At 40.7% G+C, this 13,264-nt stretch overlaps 1 pseudogene; it reads left to right on the top strand.

The window, feature by feature from the left end:
• Positions 1 to 4,292: 4,292 nt before the first annotated feature.
• LOC141584201 (heterogeneous nuclear ribonucleoprotein A1-like) lies at positions 4,293 to 5,541 on the top strand (annotated as a pseudogene).
• Positions 5,542 to 13,264: the final 7,723 nt, after the last annotated feature.

Genomic DNA, 13,264 nt, shown 5'->3' with positions numbered 1-13,264 from the left:
CCACACATGGGCATATGGATTTTGCAGCCTCATCCCTGGGTTTGAGCCACTGTCTCTGTATTTTCATTTGTGTAGTGAGAAGATTTAGCTGATCGGCCTCTTTGCTCAAGCTTCAGAAAGATGTGTGGATGAGGACTTTGGAGAGACACTGGCTAATTCTGTGTTAATAGCTCCGATTCTCCTCCCTCAAATACTAATGTCTTTGTCCTAACATTATTGAAATTAGCAAAATGTTCTTATGAAAACTATATCCAGAGTGTGTTTAGATGGAAGTAGCGAGGAGTATATAAGCATGTCTGCAATCTGTTAGAATAAACCAGGTATCTGTCATGTTTAAAATTTGGAAAATTTTACCTACTATCTGGATTAAGTGAGACGCTTTGGCAACTCTAGGTCTGAATTCTTGCATGAAGAGGTTGGCTGGAGCTGGGCAGCAGCTACCCTCTTCAGACTATACACGTCCTCCCAGTTTTACACAGTTCCCAGGAGACTCACCTTACCTCACTCATTTACTTACCTACCTGGGCTCTTTTGGCATCTGCATTTTTAACCTTGACAGAAACTTTGGGTTTTAATATTAATGTGATTTAACTTCAGCCTGAGGAATTCCAGCAATGTTGGGTTTGCTTAAATCATTTGTGACTGAGATATGAGAACCGGATTTGCATTTTGGAAACTAGGACATAGTGTGAAAGGGGGTTTTACAAGTTCTGTATTAAATATCGTCACTGTCAGTGCTTGATCTGGTTTAAATATTGAGTCACTGGCCAGGCGCGGTGGCTCAAGCATGTAATCCCAGCACTTTGGGAGGCCGAGGCGGGTGGATCACGAGGTCAAGAGATCGAAACCATCCTGGTCAACATGGTGAAACCCCGTCTCTACTAAAAATACAAAAAATTAGCTAGGCATGGTGGCACGGGCCTGTTATCCCAGCTACTCGGGAGGCTGAGGCAGGAGAATTGCCTGAACCCAGGAGGCGGAGGTTGCGGTGAGCCGAGATCGTGCCATTGCACTCCAGCCTGGGTAACAAGAGCGAAACTCCATCTCAAAAAAAAAAAATAAATAAATAAAATAAAAAAATAAAAATAAAAAATAAATAAATATTGAGTCACTGTTGATACGTGTTACCTGGGAAGTTGAGTTTAGAACTAAAATAATGGGAAATACTACAGTTATGAATTAAAAAGGTGGCCTTGCAGTTCTAATCTGGAGGACTTTGGGTAATGTGGAAGCAAATGAATATGAGAAATATGAGGCACTTAGAAATAGACACAGCTAAGATAAGAAAAGTCTCCACATATGACCAGCTGAGAAGGAAAGTACTTACTTGCAGTTCTCTGCGAAATTACTGAAAAATAAGCAAACAGAAATCCATTTAATTTTTCTCAAATAGAAAACACATAGTATTATCTAATACATTTTGCTGGTGTCTGTGAAGGGAGGACTTAGTTGGGCAATGAAGGAGGCATGTTCCAAACCACCCTGTAGATTATCTGGTTTTAGCTTAGTTTTATCATGGAAAACTAGATGCAAGATTAAGCAGTGATGACGTAATGATGAAGTCAAAGGTAGAGTTTCCTTAAAGGTCCTCCCTATTTATTGGACCTGAACAGCTTTGGGCACAGTATTAGGAAAAGACCACCGGATCTTTGCACTATGATGTTTGAAAGAACACTGATGGTCTCTTCCCATTCGTCGTTTTGAATTTCACCTCTCTCTCTCTTTCTCTGCCTCTCTCTCCCTTTCTCTGTCTCTCTCTTCAGCCCCCCAAATTCTGCCTACCTGTTATTTCATAATATTGTTCAGTTTATTGTTGACGAATGCTAGCTTAGTCCCTCTTTTAATTAGTATTAAAAAAAAAAAAAAACCTATAGGGCAAGCAGGGTAATAAGGAAATAAGAGAAGAATGGGAAACTCAAATCACTTGGACAGAAGTGAAACAAAGGGGACCACAGAGAACCAAAGTAGAAAAAGGGGTGGAATACTTACTTATGGGTGCCATGCGTGGACCTGAAAACCAAATTAGACATCCGTGAAGATTTCTTTGAAAGAAATAAGGTGCCCTCTAAGGAGGTATATTCGTGTAGGGGAGAATCTTGAACACAGCTCTGGGTCCAAATTATGATTCTATGATTATGTATTCTTGAGTAACTATTTGGCTCAGTTCCTTATCTCTCACAAAGGGATTAGTGGAGTTATTCTAAGGATTAAATAAGATAATGTAATTAAAGTACCTATGTAGTTCTATAGGAGGTACAAAGTAAATATATGTTTGAAATTATGTAAATATAACTTCCTCCTCACGGAGAAGCCGAATGAGCAGAAGGCAGAGGAAACTGGAAGCTGAGTCAGGTAGCCGCACACAGAGTTGGAAATGAGCAGGATAGGGACAGGTCTCTAAGCCTTGCAGGAAACAACAAGACCAACAACAGAAAGCAGTAGAAAAAGAAACCGAACTTACCACGGGGTGTTGAAAGCGGACCAGCTGAAAAACAGAGAGGTATCTTAGCAACTGTTTTTTTCTCCCATGATTATTTTCCTTTCTATGTAGAGAGTTTCTTCTTGGTAGGTCTTTGTAACAATCGGGAAAACTTTCCCTTTGGTGTTCATTTACTTTTAATATGAATCAGCAGAATGTGAACTTTCAAAAAATCATGAATAACTTCATGGGATTTTAATGATGGGAAGGTAAGTGGTGAAAGCAGTGTGCACCCCAAGCCTGGAAATCTCAGCAGTACCAGGGAAAGGAGCAATTCTAGAATCCTACAGTGGCGAAAATACGGACTTACTGATGGCAAGTGAAATGAATCTAGTTTGTAAATAGATCAGAGAAAATTATCTCGTTTTTCTTTCTCCTTTGCTCAAATTGTTTTTCAATTTAAGTCCCTTGTAGTATGTCATTTTGACCTGCTAATAAACTTTCTGCTGTTCTTTATTTTTTAATAAAATAGTAAGTCTGGGTTTTTCCATACAGTTATTTAAAAGATGAGTGAATGATGGGTCACATGAAAGCAAAACATGGAGGAAGTAACAACTTCAAGTTGTTTAGGCTTAAATCCCCTAAAATCTCTAAAAGGTGATATAAAATTTTCTGAGATGTTTTAGAATTTAAATGTGGAAAAAGAGACCAGGTACGGCAGGAGGTTCAAATGAAAAAGGGTTACAGAAACTTCTTCTTCTTTTTTTTTTTTTTTGAGACAGAGTTTCGCTCTTGTCACCCAGGCTGGAGTGCAATGGGCGATCTCGGCTCACCGCAACCTCCGCCTCCTGGGTTCAGGCAATTCTCCTGCCTCAGCCTCCTGAGTAGCTGGGATTACAGGCACGCGCCACCATGCCCAGTTGATTTTTTTTGTATTTTTAGTAGAGACGGGGTTTCACCATGTTGACCAGGATGGTTTCGATCTCTTGACCTCGTGATCCACCCGCCTCGGCCTCCCAAAGTGCTGGGATTACAGGCTTGAGCCACTGCGCCCGGCCCAGAAACTTCTTATCTACTCCTTTCTCTCCTACCATTTTTTTTCTTTTTAAGATAGTCTCTTGTTGATGGGCTTTGAAATTTTGTAAATTTTTTTTCCTCTGCTCTGACTTATCTCTTCCCTTTTTGCAGTGACAGATAACTGCTTGAAATCCTGCAGGGGATTGTAAGTCAGTAGTCTTAAAGCTTTCTAGTACATCATTAATAATCCAGAGAGGCTTTGATAATGAGACAGCAGGAGGCCAACATATATCTCAAGCCCTTTGCATCCCAATATGGTCAGATAAAGACGCTTGCACTCTGCTAGAGACCAGTTGAGTCCTAAAAGAGAGAATTAAGTGAATACACAGAATGACTGATTTTATGGGGATTCGGTTTGACGGAAAAACAAGCAGAGAGGTTTTTTGTTACCCTCTTCCTGTTTCTTTTCCTACTCATTTTATTTTCCACTGGTAAATTTACTAGTGATGTACTTGCTTGAACAGTATTTTAAAATAAAAGGCACTAGACATTTCCAGAAAACTAATTATCAGCTGGTTGAATTCTGGATAATGGAAAAACAAAGGGGCTGAGAAAATAGAACTTTAAGTTCCATGTTGGAACTCAAGTTCTGATAGGTATCAGTGGACTTTGATAAGTACACTGCAGAGAAACAAATAAAAACTTTACTAATTGCCTGTAGAAATTACCTATCTAGAAAGCAGAAATGGTATCTATATCATTTTTCTCCCATTAATTTCTTTCTTTCTGCATGGGAAGTTCCTAATTGACATTCTTCAGAGTCACGGAGAACTTTTTTCTCTCATTTTTATTTTTTATGTGAGTCAGTGATCCTAAAAAGCCCAAACAGCCAAGGAAGCTCTTCATTGGAGAGCTGAACTTTGAAACAACCGATGAGAGCCTGAGGAGCCATTCTGAGCAAGGAGGAACGCTCACGGACTATGTGGTAATGAGAGATCCAAACACCAGGTGCTCCAGGGGCTTTGGGTTTGTCACATATGCCACTGTGGAGCACGTGGATGCAGCCATGAATGCAAGGCCACACAAGGTGGATGGAAGAGTTGTGGAACCAAAGAAAGCTGTCTCATGAGAAGATTCTCAAAGATCAGGTGCCTACTTAACTGTGAAAAGATATTTGTTGGTGGCATTATAGAAGACACCAAAGGCCGGATGCAGTGGCTCATGCTTGTAATCCCAACACTTTGGGAGGCTAAGGTGGGCGGATCATTAGATCAGAAGATCAAGATCATCCTGGCTAACATGGTGAAACCCCATCTCTACTAAAAATACGAAAAATTAGCCCGGCGTGGTGGCACGCGCCTATGTCAGCTACTTGGAAGGCTGAGGTGGGAGAATTGCTTGAACCAGGGAGGCAGAGGATGCAGTGAGCCGAGATTGTGCCACTGTACTCCAGCCTGGGCGAAGGAGCAAGACTCCTATTATTTTGAACAGCATGGAAAAATTGAAGTGATTGAAATTATGACTAACTGAGGCAGTGGCAAGAAAAGGGGCTTTGCCTTTGTAACCTTTGATGACTGCAACTCCATGGATAAGACTGTCATTCAGAAATACCATACTGTGAATAGTCACAGCTGTGAAGTTAGGAGAGCCCTGTCAGGGCAAGAGATGGCTAGTGCTTCATCCAGCCAAAGAGGTCAAAGTGGCTCTGGAAACTTTGATGGTGGTCATGGAGGTGGTTTTGGTGGGAATGATAACTTTGATCTTCGAGAAAACTTCAGTGGTCATGGTGGCTTCGATGGCAGCTGTGGTGGTGGTGGATATGGTGGCAGTGGGGATGGCTATAATGGATTTGATAATGACAGAAGCAATTTTGGAGGTGGTGAAAGCTACAAGGATTTTGGCAATTACAACAATCAGTCTCCAAATTTTGAACCCATGAAAGGAGGAACTTTGGAGGCAGAAGCTCTGGCCCCTATGGTGGTGGCGGCCAATACTTTGCCAAACCATGAAACCAAGGTGGCTATGGCGGTTCCAGCAGCAGCAGTAACTATGGCAAGATTTTAATTAGGACACAAAGCTTAGCAGGAGAGGAGAGCCGGAGGTGACTTGACCTCAGGTGATCCGCCTGCCTTGGCCTCCCTAAGTGCTGGGATTACAGGTGTGAGCCAATGCACCTGGCCAAAAAACACCTCTATTGGTGATGTTTTCCAAAGGCAAGCAAAAAGCTACAGGTTGCAACAGATTTGTGAACTCAGCCAAGCACGGTGGTGGCAGGGCTGAGCTGCTACAAAGATGACATGATTTAGACAAATACTCATGTGTATGGGCAAAAAACTAGAGGACAGTATTGTGACTAAGAGTATAACAGGTTATTTTAGTTTCCGTTCTGTGGGAAGTATGAGGCATTCCAAAAAGGGTTTTAATGTAGATTTTTTTTGCACCCATGCTGTTGATTGCTAAATGGAAGAGTCTGATCATGATGAAAAAAAAAGTATTTGTGTTTTGAGTAATGGAAAAATAAGGGAACAAGGAAATTGGAACTTTATCACATCACAGTGGGGATGCATACATTTTGGCTTAAGACATGTTAGATACTGCTGGAGACAATTGAGTTTCAATCATGAAGGGAGATAGTCAAACTTACAAGAGGATCTTGTAGCTGAAAAACAAAGAGATAAATCAATGTGTGCAGGCTGCTGAAAGAGGAGCTAGTTTTCTTCTTCTTTTTTTCTTTCTGAGACTCAGTTTCACTTTGTTGCCCAGGCTGGAGTGCAAAGGCACGATCTTGGCTCACTGCAACCTCCACCTCCCAGGTTCAAGTGATTCTTCTGCTTTAGCCTCCTGAGTAGCTGGGATTATAGGCGCTTGCCACCATGCCTAACTAATTTTGTATTTTTAGTAGGTATGGGATTTCTCCATGTTGGTCAGGCTGGACTCGAACTCCTAACCTCAGGTGATCCGCCCACCTCAGCCTCCCAAAGTGCTAGGATTACAGGCGTGAGGAGCTAGTTTTCGTACTACTTTCCTGAAAGGAAATATCAGAAATGGCAATGGAGGGACCATCCTTCTTAGGGAAGGGGCATCGAGCACTGTGCTGGGGAATATAACTGCCTTCATGCCTTGCAGGGATTCTTTCTTCTGCTTAGTACATACAGAAGGCTGCAGGAAAGGGAGAGGGTTTATCCCTTCCCTTTTTGCAGTGAGGAAAGACAAAGTCCTTTGGAAAAAAGACTAGAGACCTCAGGTTAGACTAGACCCTGAATAGTATTTCCTGGTAGGTTTGCCTCAATAAACTGATAAAACTTCAGTCTATTTAAACAGACTTCAGTCTATTTGAATTTTATTGTCTTTTTTTCCTTTTGTATTTATTATTAAAATTTGATTTTCTTTTCCCATTTCCTCCTCATTGTCTCCATTATCTTTGAATAGGCCCTTTAGAAACTACAAAGCACTTCAGAACTGGAAAGCTGCCCTTTATTCTTTCTCTGCTACTTTAGAAAATTCTTTTATATTGTTATAGAAGCCATTATGACTATTTCTGGGGAAATTTCCTTACTCTTTTTCTTTTAAAAATGATAGCTGAGAATTATCAGTAGGTTGAAACCAGGAAGCATAAAAAAAATGCCTAAAACAACTGCTCTTACGGCAGTAGACAGATCTAGGACATTTGAGACAAGGAACAGACCCTCTAGACACTGTAGAAGATCAAAGAATCTGGGGGGAGAAGGATAGATAAGGTACTTACCGCTGGATCCAGTATCTTTACTAAAAATAGGAACAAACAAGCAAACACACACACACACGCACACACACACACACACACACACACACATTTTTTTTTTTTTTCCTGAGACAGAGTATCACTCTTTCACCTAGGCTGGAGGACAGTATCATGATTTCAGCTCACTGCAACCTCTGCCTTCTGGGTTCAAGTGATTCTCATGCCTTAGCCTCCTGAGTAGCTGGGATTATAGGTGTCCACCACCGTGCCTGGCTATTTTTTGTATTTTTAGTAGGGACGGGGTTTCAGCATGTTGGCCAGGCTGGTCTCGAACTCCTGACCTCAGGTGATCTGCCTGCCTTGGCCTCCCAAAGTGCTGGGATTATAGGTGTGGGCCACTGCACCTGGCTAAAAAACACCTCTGTTAGTGATGTTTTCCAAAGGCAAGCAGTGAAAATGATTTTCTCAGGAGCTACTAAATCTCAATATTCAGGATTAAATATTTTTTATTGCACTGCTGTACTGTAGCCTCTCCATAAGAACCAGCTCTTCTTCTAGGAGATTATGAACCCTGTTTTAGTTACCATAACCACTTCATTCTTGCTTTTCATTATAGGTGTTAAAGGTGAGATTGTTAATTGTATTCCTTTCCCCATATTCCCCCAGTCTTTTTTTCCTCATATCACTCTTGTTTCCTTCTCTCAGCCATCTTTCTTTTATGTTCTTGTTAATTTCTTATATTCTTTTCTAGATTCTATTACATCTTTGCCTTGGGAGGTTACTCTAATGATTATTGATGAGCCACTATAATCATTATTAGAACAATGTCTAGGATAAAGTTTAAGGTAATGGAATTTCCATTTTCTAAAATATAATTGGTTGGCCAGAGAGATGATTAGTGTTAATCCAAACTGCACCATTTTGTAAGATCCCAGATATTTTGAAGACCTTGGTCAAAGTTAAACATTCCACGAGGGTTTGGGCTGTGAGAAACATTCCGCCTAACCACCTGACCACAAGGTGGACAAAGGCCCAACTAAAGAAATATCTCTTAGCACTAGGAGAAATACTTAATGTAGATGATGGGGTGATGGATGCAGCAGACCACCATGGCATGTGTATACCTACGTAACAAATCTGCATGTTCTGCCCATGTATCCTAGAACTTGAAGTATAATAATAGAAATTAAAAAAATAAAAATTGAATATCCCTATCATATTCTGCTGGGAGAAAGTTCAAAGAACACCATGTTCTGCCAGAATAAGGGCCAGAACCACCTCATTGTGGGAACATCTTATCAATATCCTGCCGGGCAGCAAGCTATACTGCCCAGACCCCTCCCACCATACTTATAAGTACCCCCAGCCTGTAAGCAGTGGTGGGCACTGGCATTAGGCTGGTTCCCCACTTCTCAAGGTCTTAGGCTGGACATAAAGCCTGCATTTGCTGTAGAGCCACCACTCTCTCTGTGTCTTTCTTTAACCTGCAGCTTCCCTCTAAAACCTAACATTTAGGATACTGGGAATGAAAATCTGAGAAATATGGTTTTCAGCTTCTTTAACCTAGATACTTAAATGGTTGGAGCCAGTCTCCTTCAGACATAGTAAGAAGCAACAGAGATAAGTCGATATATACAGGCAACTTACCAATAGGTACTGGAGTTCGCACTAAAAAGAAATTCAAATTGGCATATTAGTATGGTTATTTGACTGGAGAGTATATTTTTCACTAATTTTATTCTAGAGGTGAGGCTTTGAGAGGTAGGGCAGGGGAGAGGAAGTGATATCAGTTATGAGATCATTAGGGAGAATTGATCCAACGATGTTAAGTATAGAAAAAAGGAAAAAGGAGCCGGGCACGGTGCCTCAAGCCTGTAATCCCCGCACTTTGGGAGGTTGAGGCACGTGGATCACAAGGTCAAGAGGTCGAGACCATCCTGGTCAACATGGTGAAACCCCGTCTCTACTAAAAATACAAAAAATTAGCTGGGCGTGGTGGCATGTGCCTGTAATCCCAGCTACTCAGGAGGCTGAGGCAGGAGAATTGCCTGAACCCAGGAGGTGGAGGTTGCGGTGAGCTGAGATTGCGCCATTGCACTCCAGCCTGGGTAAGAGGAGCAAAACTCCGTCTCAAAAAAAAAAAAAAAGAAAAAAGAAAAAAAAAAAAGGAAAAAGGATATTTAGAGTTTACTGCAATATTTCAGTCCAAGATGAAGGTTTTTATAGGATCCTTGTCAACCTAAGAGATACTAGGGAAAGGTGAAACTTTGTTATTAGGTATTAATATTACTTATAGTAGGAAAAGGTGAAACCATTCCTGTCAGTAAGAGTAGAAAATATTTCTTAAGGGACTGTTCTTTCACTAATCTTTATTTCTGATCAACTAATATGTTCCAGAGGTAGACATTAGAATAGCAAATAAGAATCTGGTTTCCTCTTCTCACAGCTTCCAGCTTAGTGGAGAGTGATAGAACAGTGACTGCTGCTTTAATTAGCTTTAGAGTCTGTGAGCAAAGAGTCAACAAAACCTTCTTTTTTTTTTTGAGACAAGGTCTTGCTCTGTCTCCCAGGCTGGAGTGCTGTGGTATGATCATAGCTGACTACAGTCTCGACCTCCTGGGCTCAAGTGATCCTCCCACCTGTCTCCTGAATAGCTACGACTACATCTGCATGCCACTATGCCTGGCTAATTAATTTTTTTTTTTTTTTTTTTTTTTTAAGAGATGGAGTCTTGCTATGTTGCTCAGGCTGGTCTTAAACTCCTAGTCTCAAGTGATCTTCTTGCCTTAGCCTCCCAAAGTGCAGGGATTATAGGTGTGAGCCCATGCCTGGCCAAAACCTTCAGTTGAGAATTTGGCCTTCAGTTGATTTTCGAGCTCTGATCCCCTCGTGACCTGACAAATATCAAAAACCTGTTATGTTATTTAGCAATAGTGCTTACATAAGAATGATGCTTGATGTTAAACTGCATCTGGGAGAATTGTAAATTGTTAAACTGGGAGAATTGTAAATATGTGTTAAGAAGCCATAGCTTTGGGCTTCCCTGAGTGTAGTGACCCATGTATTTGGTCATATTTTTTACGATATCTCTGCAGGTAATGTGTATGGGGCTCTTATAGATTTTAGTTCCTGGTGGACCTGTGGGGTTTCTAAGCCAGGTCAGCTATCAACTGACAGGAGGCTAAACAGAATAGGTCCTAGGTGGCTATGTGGACACCTGCATAGATCATGGTAAGTACTACTCCCACAACAGAGGGAAAGCTGATAATACCCTTGCTGGCAAGCTGTGCTTCCTGCCTTAGGTCCTACTGAGTAGATGGGTGCCAGATGAGAGCTATGGTAATCTTGTAAGTCTGCATGGTTAGTTGAATCTAAAAAGACCACATCCTCACCCAGTGGGCATTGCAGTTAATAGTCCTTTACTTCCATGTCCCTCAGGATGAGAAATATCCAAGTTCTGACTAATAATCCCCAAACTTTTAACTCTGAATTTTTTTCTGTGTAAAACACCTAGAAGGTGGCTTTCCAGCTCTGGATACCCTTGGCTATGAGCAGTGGACAAGTTATACGTTTAGATATTATGCTAACTTAATATTTGCTTTGCCTGTTTCTACAGATACGTGTCTTTGATTCTGAAGTAGAACTCTTGGGATACCTGCCCTCTTGACATAAGTTACTAAATCCTTGAATAGGTAATCACTTCAAAGTGTATTTCTTCAGTTTTCTGTATTTTCTTCCTCCCTTTCCAGTTTTAATTTGTTGCCTCTTGTACCTTTATTTTTATTCTCTTTCTCAACTTTATGTTCATTTCTCTTCTTTACTCTCTTATGTGCTGATTCACTTACTCTTTCTCCTTCCATTGTTTTCTTTCTACTTTTTTTCTTTTTAAATTTTCTTCTATTTATCTCTCTTTAACCTGCATCTTCATTACTTATGTGTTACTATTTGTGTTACTCATTCTCTTACTTTATCTCCCCTAGGCCGTTACTATCCTTCAATCTCAACATTAGAAGTTCATTTTATTCATTGTTAATAACCTATTATAACACCCAAAAATGATAGCGGAAAGAATGAATAGTAAAACTTCAATCTTAATTTTATTAACTAACCTATCCTCTTATTTTTTTTGAGAAAAGACTCCTGACCCTCAGTTTCCTTATCTCTAAATATGGGGATAATAACTGGCTTACCCATTGCCATTTGAATGTTGTTCAGATGCAACAATGTAATGTATATGAGCATTAGAAAAACATTAGTAAGACATTATAGGGATCACTCAAAGAATGTGACTAGGTTGCTAAAAGTTGCTGAAAATAGAGCCTAACTCTGGAGAGAACTTTTCAGGGAAATTAAAAAGGAAAGGAAACTTAAAATTTGCATTATTTTACAAAGTGAAGATAATCTAATAATGGAAAAATTATTTGCGTGGAAAGCAAAGCAGGAAGTTGAGGTGCTGGGTTCAAAGTCTTTGTTAAGTATTGGCCCTACAGAGCTGGATTATATGCTGAAGTGGAAACAGCTTAGGAAGGACCATCTCTAGGGGGATATTTTTTCACTTTGCATTTCAGCTTCATAGTTAATATCTTCTTCTTGCAGAACCTGGATGAGTTCAGTGTGAAGGAGTACTGGGTGGGATTATGAGGCAGCAGAAACACTTGATCCTTGAGTCCTTGGGCATGAATCATTGAAATACAAATAGGTTGTATTGTAAAGTACCAAAAGGCATTATAATTGAAAATTAGGTGACTTACCAATGGTTTTTTGAGAGAGCTCTAAAAAAAAAAAAAAAAAAAAGGAGAAAGAGAGAAATCAGTAGCTATATGTATTTTTAATATATACTTTTTATTTATATACTTTCATTTATATAATTCTGCCAGTAGGAATCTGCATCACTAATCTCAAGTTCAGCTGCAGTTGAGTAGTAGAAATGACTTTCTTGCTATCACAAACTAGTACATATCAGGGCCTCATCTAAACAGCTCTTGTGTGATGCTGAGAAGCCATTGGAAATCTACAAGGGTTCATCCTCCACTTTGTAGTTTCTGTTTATTGGTGATGTGTACATTCACAGTTATTCATGACTTACTGAAATGCTAGGTAGAAGACAAATAAGAGGTTGACGAAAATGTGAACTCCAAACCCTTGAAATCCCAACATGGAAACCAGGTAGTGATCCCTAAGATACTGAAGGAAAGAAAAATGCTCACTGGATAATCAGATGGGAAACTTACTGATAGGTCCTGTAGCTCTAGCTGTGAGAGAGAGAGAGAGAAAAAGAAAAAGACATCAGTATACTTCACCACTGGGAAGGAAATCCCATTTCCCAACACCCGCTCTAGGGGGTATCATAGCTAGAAACCCTGGGAAGATCAAGAGTTGCTTGCATGGCGAGCCTCAGGCAGGCTCCCTGATGCACAGCATAAGGGACCTACAGGAAAAGAGGCCTCCTCCTGCTTTCAGTGAGGGTTGAAACTCTTCAGAGGGTTGGGAAAGACTCACTCCATATTAATCTGTTATGCTTCTATTCTTCTTCTTACATTTTCTTGCCCCTTGCCCTCAATTTCCTTAGAGAAATGGTTTATTTGAAAAGCGTACCTTCTGTGGCTGATGGATCATTGTGACTATTACTAAGAGGCTGTTTTGGTTTACGTTTCTAAACATTAGCCTGTGAGATTTCTTTTTTTTTTTTTTTTTTTTTTTTTTTTTTTGAGACGGAGTTTCGCTCTTGTTACCCAGGCTGGAGTGCAATGGCAAGATCTCGGCTCACTGCAACCTCCGCCTCCTGGGTTCAGGCAATTCTCCTGCCTCAGCCTCCTGAGTAGCTGGGATTACAGGCACGTGCCACCATGCCCAGCTATTTTTTTGTATTTTTAGTAGAGATGGGGTTTCACCATGTTGACCAGGATGGTCTTGATCTCTCGACCTCGTGATCCACCCGCCTCGGCCTCCCAAAGTGCTGGGATTACAGGCTTGAGCCACCGCGCCCGGCGAGATTTCTTAATACTTCATGCATGGCCTCTTTGCAAACTATGTAATAGGAATGCTAGAGGAGTTGACAAAGACAGTGTTAAGAAAGCACGTCACCCCTAAACCTCAGTATCACACAA

This window comes from Saimiri boliviensis, chromosome 4, assembly GCF_048565385.1.
Source record: "Saimiri boliviensis isolate mSaiBol1 chromosome 4, mSaiBol1.pri, whole genome shotgun sequence".
Lineage (NCBI taxonomy): Eukaryota > Metazoa > Chordata > Mammalia > Primates > Cebidae > Saimiri > Saimiri boliviensis.
The sequence above is the reverse complement of the archived record's forward strand: the minus strand, read 5'-3'. Positions and strand labels throughout refer to the sequence as shown.